We start from the raw sequence: 16,039 nt of genomic DNA, 5'->3' as shown, positions 1-16,039 counted from the left end.
CTGAACGGTAGCACCCTAAATAAAATTATCTGGGATATAGAGTATGCTGATCTAAATTCCTTTTGCTAACATATTGATTTGTTTAATAAATGTACCTGTGCCTTTGGAGCTAATGTGCATGACTATTCCTTAATAATAAAACAGCATTGAGAGCCTCCGCACAGAAAGCCCCAATGGGCACAAAACCCTTCGCAGGAAAAAAGGCTTGTTAGGAAATATAAAAAATAGTGCTTTGTGAAACTGTTACTTAATCTATATTTACTCACTATGTTTTTACTCTTAACATATTTAGCCTATATAATGAAAGCATAATCGTTAGAGATTTATATAAATAGAAGTTTAGCTTTAATACAAATAATAAGACAATTGTTGATTTAACTGATTCTTACTTAGAGCTGAACTTCAGCTTGCTGTTCTTTGACTTTATGGAGCTACATTCTTTCCTGTTAAGCTCTAGGCGTAGAGTAAATTACTGAAAACAGGTTTTACCTTGAAACTTCCTGTTGATGAATTCTTTCCTGATGTGCCCTATACAAAAGTGTTCTGATTGATCAACCTTTATCAATAGAGAGTCACAAGGTGTTAGCAGGCCCCCAGGCCAGAAGATGATGTAAACAAAATGAGGCTTTTTTGTAACTAAAGACATGCAAATGGCTTCGATGAGGGTCGAAGCTGCTGGCCCACTGAGCTAACTTGATGGGCCCATTAAGATGTACCCATTAAGCTGAATTGGTATGTCCCTTAAGCTGAATTGGTATGACTCTATACTTTACATTTGTTTCTATGTACCACAAAAAATATAAAAGCTGTCTTAAAAATAAAAAAGGGGAAGACACTTGGGAGACACTTGGAAACACAGGAGACTCGCTGTGTCTTCTCATTCACATCGCCGACGCTCTCCATCCTGAGGGAGCCCCTGGACCTGCTGGAGCTGGACTCCGGCAATGGACTATATAGTCCACGGGGTCACAAAGAGTCAGACATGACTGAGCCACTTTCACTTTCACAATTTCACAGTAACAACATGTGAACTGATGAAATATGGATGCAAAAGGAGTTGTTTCTTTGGGAACAAAGTTGAAAATTTTGGAAAGATGTAATAGTAACAGGTAGCTAAAAATGCTGTTGAATTCTCTGACATATATCACAGCAATGTTTTCTTAGGTCGGTTTTCCAAGGCTATAGAAATACTGGATAAGCCAAAACGTTCATTCGAGTTTTTCCATAAGATGTTATAGAAAAGCCCCAGTGAAGTTTTTGGCAAATCCAATAAAAGCAAAAATAAACAAATGGAACTTAATCAAATGTATAAGCTTTTGCACAGCAAAGGAAACCATAAATAAAACGAAAAGATAACCTATGGAATGTGAGAAAATATTTGCAAACTATACAACCTACAAGGGCTTTACTTCCAAAATATACAGACAGCTCATACAACTCAGCAACAACAGCAACAAAAAAACCCAAATAACCCAATCAAAACATAGGCTGCTGCTGCTGCTGCTGCTGCTACTAACTCGCGACAGTCATGTCCAACTCTGTGAGACCCCATAGACGGCAGCCCACCGGGCTCCTCCGTCCCTGGGATTCTCCAGGCAAGAACACTGGAGTGGGTTGCCATTTCCTTCTCCAATGCATGAAAGTAAAAAGTGAAATTGAAGTCACTCAGTTGCATCCGACTCTTAGCGACCCCATGGACTGCAACCTACCAGGCTCCTCCATCCATGGGATTTTCCAGGCAAGAGTACTGGAGTGGGTCGCCAGTGCCTTCTCCGCAAAACATAGGCAGATGACCTAAAAAGACATTTCTCCAAAAAGACATACAGATGACCAACAGGCACGTGAAAAGATGTTCAACATTGCTCATTATTAGACAAATGCAAATCAAAACTACAATGAGGTATCACCTCCATCAGTGAGAAAAGCCATCATTAAAAAGTCCACAAATAATAAATGCTGGAGAGTGTGTGGAGTAAAGGGAACCCTCCTGCACTGTCGGTGGGAATGTAAATTGGTGCAGACACTATGGAAAACAGTATAAAGGTTCCTTAAAAAACTAAAAATGGAGTTCTCATATGAGCTAGCACTCCCATTCCTGGGCATATATCTGGAGAAAACCCTAAATTGAAAATATTCATGCACCCTAATGTTCATAGCAGCAGTATTTATTAATATAATAGCTAATACATGCAAACTAAACATCCATCAGCAGATGAATGGATAAAGAATATGTGGCACATATATATAATGGAAAATTACTCAGTCATAAAAGATTGAAATAATACCATTTGAAACATGGATGGACCTCGAGACTATCATACGAAGTGAAGTAAGGCAGACAAAGGAAAATACCATAAGATATCTCTTATGTAAATATGTGGAATCCAAAATATGATATAAATGAACTTACTTACAAGACAGAAAAAGACTCACACAAAACAAACTTACGGTTACAAAAGGGAAAGAGGGTGGTTGAGGGATAAATTAGGAGTTTGGGATTAGTAGATACAAACTACTACATATAAAATAAATAAACAACAAGGCCCTACTGTATAACAACACAGGGAACTATATTTGATAAACCATATGGAAAATAATATGAAGAAGAATATATATGTTTATATATATATAACGTGTGTATATATATATATGTGTAAATATATATAACTGAGTCACTTTGCTGTACACCAGAAACTAACACATTGTAAATCAACTATACTTGAGTTAAAAAATAGACAAAAATTGCTGTTGAATTATGTATGTGCCAAACAATTGTAAAAGATTGAAAATCATTTAAATATTGGGAGGACTATACACTGAGCTTGTTTCACAGATGTCTTACACTCTTGCTCCCCTTTCAAAACTGGAAATCATAGACTGCATTTTAGGTACAGCTCATGAGAGAAGGGAAGCCTGTAACTCCCATCAGCAGATTTATATTCAAAGAAAATGACTTGGCTATATATCAAAAGCTTAGTGAATGAATGTATATTTACATGTTTTAAGTTAAATAAAATATCTACAGTTTGTATATACCATTTTTTCAATGATTGCTTGTTTTAACTATCATTCTTTTTTTTTTTTCCAATTAAGCAACCAAATTCTGGTTCACATGGATAGGTACAAAGCATCCGTTATAAACATGGGAAATTGCTTCTGGAACTGGCACTTTTGTTTATAAGTAGGATGAAAGCAAGATAGAGAGAAGGAGGGGCTCGATCATCTGGTTCTAGAAAGTTCTGAGACTGGAAGGCAATTTATCTGCAATCTTATTACTTGCTATCAATAAGATGGAGCCACAGCTGCCCTATTGTAAACACACCTGAAGCTTCCTATTGTCTTTTGGTGTCTTCTTTCCCTCTCCAGGCCATCCTCGCCATTTATTTCAACTTGATTTCACTTGCATGCAGTTTTTGTGTGCATGCTCACTCAGTCACGTCTGACTCTCTGTGACCCTATGGACTGTAGCCCTCCAGGCTCCTCTGTCCATGGGACTTCCCAGGCAAGAATACTGGAGGGGTTTCCATTTCCCTTTCCAGGGGATCTTCCCAATCCAGGGATCAAACCTGCATCTCCTGCGTTGGCAGGTGGGTTCTTTGCCACTGAGCTACCAGGGAAGCCCATGCAATGCTTAGGAAGAGATATAGCTTTCTGCCTACCAAAAGCTCATGCTCCCCTTTCCATGGTGTTGTTGCTAGGGCATGGCTACCCAGACAGGGGATACATTCGCCATCCCCATTTCCATCCATATGTGGCCCTGTAACCAGTTCCCATCAACGAAATAAGACTGGAGGTGAGAGGTAGCACTTCTGGGCTGGGATTTTGAGGAAGTAAATGTACCTTATCCATGGTCTTTCTCCTCTTGCTGGCTGTTTGCACAGGACTGAGGCTCTGGGGGATGGCAGAACTACAAGGTGGAAGAAGCCTGAGTCACTCACTTGCCATGGGAAAGTCACTTAGTCACTGACCAGGAACACCCACAAGGCACCATTAAGTTTGGAGGGTTGTTTGTTACAGTAGCCAGTGTTATGTCACTTTAATCAACACAGAGATGCTTACCTGAGACTGGCCCTTCATTATTCTGCCCCTCCTCTTCCTCCCACATAGCCTCTTATGACTAATTGGGATTATTATAATTTTTTTTGGTACGAGTTGTGGAATTTTACATAATTGTATGCAAAATGCTGTCTGTAGCTGTATTTTTCTGGGAAGAGGGTCCACACTTTCGTGGGCATTTCATATGGGCCTGGGAGCCCCTCAAACTATTATGAAGAGCTGCTCTAAGAGATTCACCTTCAATGTCATATTCCTAATTGAATCCATGACCTTAATTCATCCTATGATTTAGAGATCTGAGTACCTACGGGTAATTCATGGATGCAGATTGAAGTGAAAGCAAAAGTAAAAAGCGCACACTAGATGGTGAATGTAAATATAGAAGTACATCATGAAGTGAACAGAATAAAATCGGTGGACTGAAGAAGCTGAATGAAAGCCCCTTCTGAGATTTATTAAGTAACTGCCTTTCTCCTGTTGCATAAGTACAGTCCCAAAGCATATCTTGATGACCTAAGAGAGCTACCATCTTCCTTTCCAACAGCCTAATTTATGGCATACGACTAAGGAGATTCTGTTTTGTTATATATATATATATGTGTGTATATATGTATATGTATATATATGTATACATATATATATGTATATACGTATATATACATATATATACACACACATATACTGAGAAGCAGCTCTTCTCTAGCTCAACTTATATTTCCTAAGAAGTTTATGTCCAATGAAACCATGTTAATGCCAGGGCAATTAAAAATCTGGGAGCGGGGGTGGCTATAGGATTCTGCAAAGGGCTGGAAATCTGAGACAATGGATCATGCCTGTCCCAAGCATTGAAAATTACTGGGTGGAACTAAGGGTCTCCAGAGAGTTTATTATTCATATGAAGTTATCTAGTCTTCTCTTCAGAGGCTGTGAATGACTTGAATTCTAAGCCAGGGTTGATGTAGACCTTTCCCATTTGCTTAGTGTCTTTTAATACAGCAAACATGGATATGCCATATTCATCTTGAAGGCGTGTGGAGGAGTGTGGAGCCACCACACAACGTCCCTTTTCCCCAAGAGCAAGCATGCATGTAGGAGGTAGGAATATTCATCTGTGGTAATGGAGAGTTAAACTTTCCGGATCCCCCCTCCACCCCGTGTTTTTAACTAAGGTCTACCGATACCTTCTCTTGTTGTGCAGTTTGTAGATAAGGAGTCTGTTCTTTGAACATTCTGGACTTTATTTTGAATCACCTGGGAGTCTGGTTGAAAATGTAGATTCCTAGGTCCTACTTCAGACCTCCTGAATCAGCATCTCAGGAGTGCAGCCCAAGAACCGCTTTTTATACACATGCCCCAGGTGACTCTCAGTCTCACTGGTTTGCCCAGCCCTGGCCCAAGGTCTCTGAGGAGTGGCAGCTCTGGCATGGCACTCTGTTCTCCAGGGACTGCGGTGTGCTAGGAGACATGTCTGGCTACACTAGCTAGCAATCATCTGGCTGCTCCATGGTATCTGTGTGTTTGTTCAAAGTGGCATTGGAGGCTGCAGATCTATGATGAGCTGCAAATATGGGTCTCTGTTCTGCAGGATGAAGTTTGTCAAGGTTGTAAAGAATACCTACTTCGAAAGGTACCAAATGAAACTTAGAAGAAGACAAGAGAGTAACACTGACTACTATGCCGGGAACGGAGAAGGCAATGGCACCCCACTCCAGTACTCTTGCCTGGAAGATCCCATGGATGGAGGAGCCTGGTAGGCTGCAGTCCATGGGGTCACTACAAGTCAGACACGACTGAGCGACTTCACTTTCACTTTTCACTTTTGTGCATTGGAGAAGGAAATGGCAACCCACTCCAGTGTTCTTGCCTGGAGAATCCCAGGGACGGGGGAGCCTGGTGGGCTGCCGTCTATGGGGTCGCACAGAGTCAGGCACGACTGAAGTGACTTAGCAGCAGCAGCATGCCGGGAAACGTTTGGTAATCCAGGACAAAAATAATACATCCTAATACAAGATGAGTTCATATCACCAACAATCATTTGTCAGATTGCTCATGCCCGTGTATAAGGAGATATTACAGTCTGTGCAGCTAATGCCCATGAACTCTCGAAGTATGGCGAGAAGGCTGACCTGACAAATTATGCTGTCGCACATTGTACTGGTCCACCGATGGCCCAAAGGCTTCTCGATCAGTTTGGCATGGACAAGGTCTATGAAGGCCATGTGGAGCTGCCCAGCGATGAATACAACATGGAAAGCATTGATGGTCAACCTGGTGCCTTCACCTCATATTTGGATGCAGGATCTTGCCAGATCTAACACTAGAAATAAAATTTTGGGGATCCTGAAGGCTGCTGTGATGGAGGTTTGTTTATCCCTCATAGTACCTAATGGTTCTCTGGTTATGATTCAGAAAGCAAGGAATTCAATGCAGATGACATGCATTACCTAACTGAAGAAGATGAAGATGATTATAAGAAACAATTTTCTTAATATATAAAGAACAACATAACTCCAGACATGATGGAGGAGAGGTATGAGAAAGCTCATGCTGCTATAAGAGAGAATCCAGTCTATGATAAGAAGCTTAAGAAAGAGGTTAAAAAGAAGAGGAACCATCCCAAAATGTCACTTGCCCAGAGCAGAGATTGAGTAGCTCGGAAGGCAAGCTTCCTTAGTACTCAGGAATGGTCTGCTGAGAGCTGGTAAAGCAAACCACACTTTTCTATGAAGATGTTTTCGATTAAGACAGCAATAAATTTATTGACCAAGCAGCCCCCCAAAAAGTGGCTTTGGAGGAAGGAAATGGCAGGGATACTAAAGCCTACACCCCAGCCATGCCATGTAATAGTACTACCCCACCATCCATCCAGCTACAAGCTAGAAGAGATGCCGAAGTTCAAGTCATAATGTGATTTGCACTTTGAATGAGACACAAAGAAATTTTTTTAAAAATCCAGCCTCCTGACATGGGCACCTCAATACCCCAAATGAAAAGAGCAATGCATTTCCATTGAACCTCAGTGTTTATCATGCTGCCTTTCCTCCTTCGACTCAGGACTGAAGACTCTCCTGAGGGTGGACCTGGCTGCCCTCCCTGTGATTATAGGCACCCGTAACAGAACTTATTGACATCCCCACATATCCTCCTCCTCCCTCTACACTCCCAAGGCTGCTTGTTGCAAACATCTGTAACTGTCCAGGAGAACACACTTACCTGGTGCTCAGGGCAAGATGGAAGTACTGCAGAGTCAGTGCCCCTGAGAGCAGGCCTCAAACGATGACAAATTGTTGGTAGAGAAATACCCGCAGCTTCCTCATCCCACCAGCGGGATAACTCTGCAACATGATCAATATTCTCCTCCAGACGCCCCTGGGATTGATCTCCAAGAGCCCATGATGGGCCCTTGCTTATTATCACAGGCAGCTATGGCTCCCTTCCCTTCTCTTCTAACTACTCCACTTTCCTACCAGTGTTTCCTGGGACTGCCTTCCAAAAAACCAACTTGCATTTGAATTTTTGTCCCTGGATCTGCTTCTGGGAGCACCCATCAGGACGTAAAAGACACAAAGGTGAGCTAACAGCTCTGAACAGACCCTGGAATTGTAAGAGGCAAGAATGGAGGCCAGCAAACACCTGCAACTGTAGCATTTTGGTGTGATGGTTAAAAATCATCTGACTGATTTCTGCTCCCGTATTGCTGACCTCTGTACAAAATCTGTGAATGCTGAGTAATCTTGATAGCCTGTTTTCTTTGCTCCTCCTAAATTAAGTGCTTTTTGCTACCTAGAGTGACAGGAGCAGAACAACACCAGTCTCCGTTTGCTCTGTGGCAGACTGAACCCTCTGTGTTCAAGATCCAAGCACAATTTGGGGTCTAGTGAGGTCACTGATGCACACCATGGGGAATCCTTGGGGGACAGGACATCCCGCATTTGTGCATCCCTTTAACAAATGTATGTGGAGAACTTACTGCTAGTTAGAGTCTGGGGGATCCAGAAGGGATGTGCATTAAGTCTGCTCAAGCTGTTGCTAGATGCAGCTCTACCAGCCCCTCCCCCAGAGGGCCTGGTCACATGGAAGCTCCCTTCCCATCCAGCCTAGATGAAGCTAGAGCCTGCTGAATGCTCTCCCTTCAATTATTTCAGGGCTCTCTGCTTCACCCTCCACCCTGGAAGCAGTGTTATCCTTCTGAAATACAAAACTGCATGTCACTCCCCTGCTCAACAGTCGTCAGTAGCTCCCCTTTGCCTGTGAAATAAAGGACAAACTTCTGACTGTATGTGCAGCCAAGGGCTCTCCAGTCTGGCTCTACACCATCCTCCTAAGGTCCTTTCCCACCTTTATCTCTTCCAGCAGATGGTCTGTATTCCCCTGAACACTCCACAATCTTTCAGACCACTATCCTCTCGCATATGCCGTTCATTAGGCCCGAATCTCACTTATCCTTTTAGCCAATCCCTAGTCACTGTTGGGAGAAGGCGATGGCACCCCACTTCAGTACTCTTGCCTGGAAAATCCCATGGATGGAGGAGCCTGGTGGGCTGCAGTCCATGGGGTCGCTGGGAGTCAGACACGACTGAGCGACTTCACTTTCACTTTTCACTTTCATGCATTGGAGAAGGAAATGGCAACCCACTCCAGTGTTCTTGCCTGGAGAATCCCAGGGACAGTGGAGCCTGGTGGGTTGCCATCTATGGGGTCGCACAGAGTCGGACACGACTGATGCGACTTAGCAGCAGCAGCAGCAGTCACTGTTGAGCACCCACTTAGAATGTCACCTCTCCTGTGAACACTTGCTCACCCCCTCCTCTGTTTTCAACAGCACCAACAGCCATGTCTTCTATGTCCCTTGCTGTTGTTGCACATGTGGCAAATTCAGTATTGAGTACCTTATGCTACCACTGTTTCTGGGTCTGTGCGGAAAGCAGGGGTGTTGCCATTTTTGTTCATCTTTGTACCCTACTGGTGGGCTTCAGACAATACCTGGCACACTGTACATTTGTAAGAAATGCTTGCAAACACTTACCCAGACCTCAGAAAGCCAAAAGGAGATTTAAGCCGTTCTCTTCAGTAATTGGTACCATTCCTGGTGTAACATCCATTCTGCTTACCTGGATGGGAATGTTCACTTGGGTTGTCCTCTCAGCTGCTTCTGTTTTGGGCCCCTACCGCTTCTCTCCCTTGCTTTATAGCTGAGCTCTGGAGGTTGCCCCAGGATCTGAGGTCACCAGGGTGCTCTGAGGTGCCAGGTGCCAAAGCTGAGCAGGTGGACTTTTATTGCCCCAGGGCTGCTCTGTGAGGCTCCACAGGCACGAGGAAGCAGGAAACTAATGGCATGGCAGCCCCCATAGACACCCACAGGGAGCCCTCAATTCTGAGGGGTGACAAGGAGACTCAGGAGGGGAAGGAATCAGATGGAGGTGCATTATACCTGCAGAAGCTGAAACATCATTCACAGGTGCAGGGGAATATCTCCAAAGGGACAGCCAAGCAGTTAGGTGTCTGTATCTAGGGAGGAGAGGTGAGTATGCAGCAACCTCACAGGTACTCAAGTGAGACCAGCAGCCGCTTACTCCTCCCAGAGGCCGATGGCAGCACCAGCCTGGACAATCTTCAACCAGCCTCAAACTAGAAAATAATTAACCAAACCTCCTCACTCAGCTGAGAGTCTGCTTCTTTAAGGTACAGGCCAGAATGTTTCATTCTTGAGAGATCTGGATTTTATGAGTGCTTACCACAAACTGAACCAGGTAAGATGCTATGTGCTTTCTGTTCATCGACTCAACGAACTCCCATAATGAACCCTGGGTGGTAAATTTCATAAGTATCCTCCATTTTGCAGATGAGAAATCAGAGGCTCAGTGAAGTAACTTGGCCAAATTCACACCATCACTAAGGAGCAGAACCGGGATCCTTACCAGTTCTGTCGGGCCCCGTGATCCATGTTTGGAACTTCTGCACAATGCCACCCTAAGTGCAACGCCTTCCCTGACATCCCCGGAGAAGAGACTGTATAGAAACAAGGTAGGGACCCTGGCCCCTGGCACTTGGCCACTAACTGGCTGTGTTTCCCTGGATAAGGCACCTGATTTTCTGGATCTCAATAATTTCCTCATTAGACAAGACTGTGACTGTAAATCTCCTTTAGATTTAGCATTTTACGAGTCTATGGTGGAACTGTATTTTCTCTGATGGATGGTTTTCAAGGGTGGGTATCTGGGGTCTATGAAAAGATCGACTGATGGAATATGGAATTGAGTTTAAGTAGTTGGCATATTCCTGAATCATGGTATGAGAAGGCCTTTCATTGTCATATTTAGGTTGTTGCATTGATAAACCATCTTTTTTACTGTTAGAAATTATGCTTTATTACAATGCTCTAATATATAAAATGTTGTGGGTTTTGGCACTAAGAAAATCAAAGAGATCAATGAATCAGAATCAAGTATCCAGAACAGGGATGTGAGCACTTGATTTATGAAAAATGATTCATGACAGAACAATGGGAAAAGGATGATCTTTGCAAAGAATGGTGTTGGATTAATAGGGTAGACATATGTAAACCATACCGTGTCTTGGCCACTGATACACCAAATACAAATACCAGTGCCAAACGGATCAACTGGATTATAGATCTAAAACTGAAAAGTAAAGTCAGTGTTGATAAACCTTGAAGGGCCCGAGTTTTAGTCCCCTTGACACATTCCAGTTCTCAGGTGTTAATTTCCTTGAGTGGGTCTGCCCGTCTCAGGTTGTCAACTTCCTGAGGACAGTAACTCTCTTTAAAATCTGTGCATAAGCGCCAGTGAATATCACAAATGGGCAAGTGATGAACACCTCTGGTGATGATGACCATGGTGGATTAATTGAATAATTGTGTTTTCATGTTTATTTGGGACTTTAACAATCACTACAAAGTATTCTGGTTACTACTACTGTATATCAAATGATCCCAAAACTTATCGACATAAAGCAACACTCTTATTATGCCCACAGATGGGTTCTGTGAGTCAGTAATTCAAACAGAGCACAGTGGGGATGCCTTGCCTCTGTTTCATGTTGTTTGGGGCCTAAGTTAGGAAGACTCAGTGGTTAGAGGTGACTGATTGGCTGGGGGCTAGAAGCACCTGGAGGATCTTCACCCACATCTGGCAGTTGGTCCTGGCTGTTGGCTGGAGTGTCTGTTTATCAGAACATATACACATGGCCTCTCCATGTGCCTGTTTGGGCTTCCTCACACCATGGTGGCGTCATGATGGTAGGACTTCTTTTATAGCAGTGTGAATGCTCCAGAAAGCAAGGCAGAAACTGTATCACCTTTTATAACTTAACCTTATATGCTCCTTCTACTTCATTTTATTAGTTATAAGTGAGTCATTAGAACCAGATAAGATTCAAGGAGAATGGATATGGTCACCCACCTCTAGATGGGAGGAGTGTCAAAACAAGCACCACATTTTTACTTTTTATAGGGTAGGAACTGTGTCATAGTTATCTCTGAGTCCCTATCATCTAACTTGGGGCATGGCACAGAGTAGATGCCCCATGAGTGATTGGTAGATAAAGCAATGCATAAATGAAAGGAAGGAAAATTCATCCCATTGGAGAGGGTCACTCTGAGGAATATAGACATTTAGTCATTTTTGCCTATTTTTGTTTGTATTGCATTTGGTTTTTTGTTTCAATAATAAAGGAAATAACAGTTTGTAAAAGACCTGCAGAGTGGAAAATAATGTCAACGGTATTATGATACCTGTGCTCTTAAGGAGCATTCTATGGTCATTAATTCTTCTTCAGCCCGATACAGTCTCCTATGCTTGAATTTGTTGCATGGTTTCCAACAGACCATTTTAGAAATCAAGTTCTACCAGAACAGATTGAACATTTCATGGTGAGGTCTGAGCTGACTTCCTCAGTCTGCCTGCCCAGCTCCTCTTTCTCTGTATTCTCCTAGATGACTTCTAGTCTTTCTATCCCTTTCCCCTCCCCCTATCCCTCCCCATCCTGCTGTCTTTCCTTTCCCCTCTCCTGTTGTTGCTTACTCCATACTCTGCCTCCAATGTTACCTCCTCTAGCTTGGGGATGGGATATCTTCAGAATTGTGAGAGGAGTCAAGGAATGGGAAGTCACCCCTCCTCCCCTGGAGAATGTCCAGACTTGGATTAGAGCCATCAGTCCCTGGAATTCTCTTCCTCACTGCTTTGGTATATGGTGTTTCATCACTTTTATGGGCACCAACTTATGATGTCATGTGAAAGGCTTAAAGCTCCTGTGGTTGCAAACTAGCACAAAAAGCCCAAATTTACCGAGACACAACAGAAAAGGATTCTTTAAGAAGAAAAAACATGACAATAGGAATCTGCCATTCCCAAATCAGCATTTGGAAAATTCTAGTCACATAAACATATGCCAGCAGAGACCTCAGAGAGCATCTTGCCCAACTCCTCCTGTAACAAATAGGGAGCTGGGAGCCAAAGAGGAAGAGCTATAACAACCAGCATTTACTGGGTGCTGACTCTGCCCTAGGCACTTCATTACTTTATTCCAGTTGTGCAACCACCAGACGAACTGCAATCATTAACCCCATCTCCAAGATGAAGAGACAGAAGCTCAGAGAGAGTCAGTAGCTTCTGCAAGGTCACATAGCTAGAAAATGGCTGTGTAGAGATTTGAACCCAGTGTCTAGGATGAGTCCCCGAACCGTGCTCTTAACCATTAGACTAAACTGTGTTTTGTAGTGACCTTTTATCCTCCCTTCCCCTCCCAGGGTCACATATATTAAGAGTTAATAGACCAATTTCACAAAGGTAAGTTGAGCAGTGCCTGGAATGCAACAAGTGATTCTGCAGTTCAAGTCAAAGTCAGACTTTGTTAAAGTAAATTCTAATTCAGACTAGAGAGCCTAGGAGACTTTGGGGATGGTCCTTTGTAGAAACCACTATGAGCTTAGAGTGAGTAAGGACCATGGCAATGTGGTTCAGTGGTTTTAAGACTCAGACCTGAAGCCAGCATCCCAAGGTTCAACACAAGTTCTGCTTCTTCCTAACTTAATCTCACTGTGCATCAGTTTTCTCATCTATACAATGGGAGATAGTGATAGTTATCTGCTTGGGTAGATGTAAAAGGCAAATAACACTAATAAGCATAAAGTTCCTAGAACAGTGTTTGACACATAGTGAGCTCTTAAAAAGAATTTGTTCTGTTATTACTCAATGTTGTCTCCAGGGCCTAACATAGGTTTCAGCACATGGAAGGTGTTCAATAAATGTTTGTTGAATAAATGAAGAGAAATATATTAGTAGTTGTAATGGCATTCATCTGTTCTTCATCCTCTCAAAACAGAAAACAAGAATAAAAAAAGAGTTTCTCCTTGATTTTACCTTATAGTTTTTCCATATGTGGAAGCTTGATTCTTCTGTGATTGAAACCACTGTTCCTTGGCAAAGCCTGGAGGAGCCTGAGGACCAGCTGTTTTCCACTTTAATTCTTTTCTGAGGCCCATTTTACCCAGGAAGAGACATCTTAAAAATGTGGAAGACCACAGCTTTAGGATGCTCAGTTACAACTGTCAAAAACTCAGCCCAATCTGATAGAAGCCAAGAACTAAATTTCTTGACTCAACTATAAACTACAAGGATGACTTCGGGCATGGCTAGATCTAGGGATTCAAATGATGTCATTGGGACTTGGTCTTGTTTGATCTCTAGCTCTGCCTTCTTCAGTGATGGTTCTATTCTCTGGCAAGTTCTCCCCTGTGATGGCAGGATGGCCGTCAGCAATTTCAGATTTATATCCCCACTCCAAAACCAGGGGAAACAAAGTACTTACTTTTATCACTCCAGGCAAAGTCCCAGTTTCAGCTCTGAGTGGATCAACTAGGGTCCTGTGTTCATTCCTGAACCACCACTGTGCCTCTCGGAATGAAACACTTTGATTTTCCAGGCTTCATACACGTGTCCACCACCTTGATCTCAGTAGAGCCAGCCCCAGACAAACTATCTGGACTAAGACTAAGATGCTATTCCAGTGGAAGAGAAAGGAGATGGGCAGGCACAAATAACAATCTTCTACCATAACTAGGCAGAAGAAGGGGTGCTGAGCCAGTCTGCAGCACCTTCCTTAAAAGGGTGGTAGTAAATATGCAACCCCCATCTTACCTAAAGCTTATTCTTCTATCAAACCCCACAAACCTCCTTCTAGCTCTAAGGCAGTGATTTTCAAAACTTTTAACTTCTTCCTTCAGCAAAAAATAAAACTTACATTGACAAGTAGTACATATATGAACTGAAACGTTTCAACAAATTTACTTTTTATTAACTGCAGTGTACTCTGATAGTTTCTATTCTATTGTATTCCATTCCATTATAATTTAGTCCATTATATTCCTTCCTTTCCATTCCATTCCAATTCGTTTTGTTATTTTTATCAGTCAGGGCAATGCTTAAGGCGCTAAAGCCCTAGATCTCAGTGGCTTAACCAAATAAAAGTTTCTCTCATGCTCATGTCCTAGCCCAGTGCAGATCGGCAGCTCTACTTAGTGGCCTCCTTCCTACTCCAGGGATCCAGGCTCTTTCCATATTATGATGCCACCATCTTCAACACAGGATTGTGGTAGATAGGAGCCAGAGGAGGAGAGAAAGAGAGACACGGAGACACACACACAGAGTCTTCAGGGGATTTCATGGCTTATCTGACTTTTGCCTGCAGTCAATGGCCAGAAACTAATAACCAGGCCCTTACAGGCCACCGTGAAACATAGTCTGAGCATCCAAGGAAGAGGAAGTGGGATCGATGAGCACCCAGGCAGTCTATGCCACACTAGTTATGTCTAGTATATGTCTTTTTGTAGTTTGCTAAGAAAGAGGGAATGCTGGTTCTGACCCACTCCATGGGAGTCAGGACTCTTGTAATGGTTGCCAGTGCTTTCGTTGGAAAAACCTGGCCCAAGCAGCCTGCCTTGACTTTTTCTCCCTGTAGACTAACTTTTCTTTGCTTCTGCCCTTCTACTCTCATTTCATGGCGTTTGACTGCGTTGTCCCTGACAAGGAGACCCTGACCACCTTCCCGACCACCTTCCTCTCCACCCCACCACCAAATCTGTCCCTGACTTTGCCTGAGAACCTTCTGCCTCACATCCCAGACTCCCTGAAGGAGTGGCAGCCATGGCTCCTGTCTCCTGCCTTGAGCTGTCCTCCAGCTCTCTCAACCCGTCTGTCTACCTTCTTACCCTGGGCAGCCCTGGGGCACTGTGGGGAGCAGGCTTTGCTTCCATTTCCTGTCCTGAGATAGAAAACGAGACACAGGTTCTGCGGGGCAGCTAATGGTCCCTGGAACTGTGGGGCTCTGCCTAGGTCAGGACTGAAGTAATTGAGCCAGCCAGGCATGTAATAAGATAGCTCTCCCTGCTCTCTGCTTCCCCTTCCACCCCCCCACTACTGCCGTGAGTGGCCATGGAATCTGATTCTAACAGCATCTTTATCTCTACAATAGGCCTCAGGGTTCATTATCTAAAAAGCATTGGCTGTTAGCAAAGTAGCAATTCTATTACCATAGAGTAGAGCTGTCACTTTAAAACCAAGCAGCAGAGTGGAGGCCAGGCTCTTGGGTTCCCCAATTAAAAGACTTTCTGGTTCTGGAAGAATTGCTGGCTTACTGCCATTCAAGTTGAAAACAGTTTTGGTCAGTGTTTAAATGGTGCTTATCATGTGCTCGGTGGCTCAGATGGTAAAGAATCTGCCTGTAATGTAGGAGACCCAGGTTCCCTGGCTTGGGAAGATCCCCTGGAGTAGGAAATGGCAACCCACTCCAGTATTCTTGCCTAGAGAATTCCATGGACAGAGGATTCTAGCAGGCTACAGTCCATGGAGTTGCAAAGAGTTGGACACGACTGAGTGACTAATGACGTGTGCTAGACATGGTTCCAGGTGCCTTACAATATTAACTCAGTTAAGCCTCTCAGAAATTCTACAAATGAGAAAACTGA

The 16,039-nt window shown here is 43.4% G+C and overlaps 1 protein-coding gene and 1 pseudogene across 2 annotated transcripts in view; one reads left to right on the top strand and one right to left on the bottom strand.

Annotated features, from left to right (window-relative positions):
- The window catches only part of RAI2 (retinoic acid induced 2), a 482,439-nt gene that overhangs the window by 232,928 nt on the left and 233,472 nt on the right, over positions 1-16,039 (bottom strand). The window lies entirely within an intron of this gene.
- LOC145535477 (large ribosomal subunit protein uL18-like) lies at positions 5,643-6,730 on the top strand (annotated as a pseudogene).

This window comes from Giraffa tippelskirchi, chromosome X, assembly GCF_054371585.1.
Source record: "Giraffa tippelskirchi isolate mGirTip1 chromosome X, T2T-mGirTip1v1.2.pri, whole genome shotgun sequence".
In the NCBI taxonomy this organism is placed as follows: domain Eukaryota; kingdom Metazoa; phylum Chordata; class Mammalia; order Artiodactyla; family Giraffidae; genus Giraffa; species Giraffa tippelskirchi.
This window is presented reverse-complemented; position numbering and strand designations above follow the sequence as displayed.